This window comes from Seriola lalandi, unplaced genomic scaffold (assembly GCF_002814215.2).
Source record: "Seriola lalandi dorsalis isolate HSWRI2012SDOR001 ecotype SW California unplaced genomic scaffold, Sedor1 jcf7180002054338, whole genome shotgun sequence".
Lineage (NCBI taxonomy): Eukaryota > Metazoa > Chordata > Actinopteri > Carangiformes > Carangidae > Seriola > Seriola lalandi.
In genome coordinates, this window is record NW_019524891.1 from 1,047,638 (window position 1) to 1,048,026 (window position 389).

Here is a 389-nt window from a genome sequence, read left to right on the forward strand (position 1 = left end):
CTCTCGCTGTCACTTCTAGTCGCGTTGCTCTCCTCCCCAGTAATGTTAAATTTAGCACAGAAAAAAACATAATAGTGGTAATTTAAATAGCGGTTCATGGGATTTATTAACCCTCAGGGGTCCCTCTCTCCTTTTTTGGACATTTTCTTCACTTTTCTTTTTTGATTGGCTGATCATTTTGGCTGTGTTACAGCTCAAGGTATGGATTTCTGCAAGAAAGTGTCTTTTTTTTTTACATATTTTTAAAATCTAATGTCAGTTACTGTTACAGGTCTATTATACACTGGTAACACATTTTGTACCCTCTGGGGTTCCTCGCGTCCAAAAAAGGACACACAAAGAAAATGCTATAAAATCATCATATATCAATATTTTTTTCTGCTTTTTTT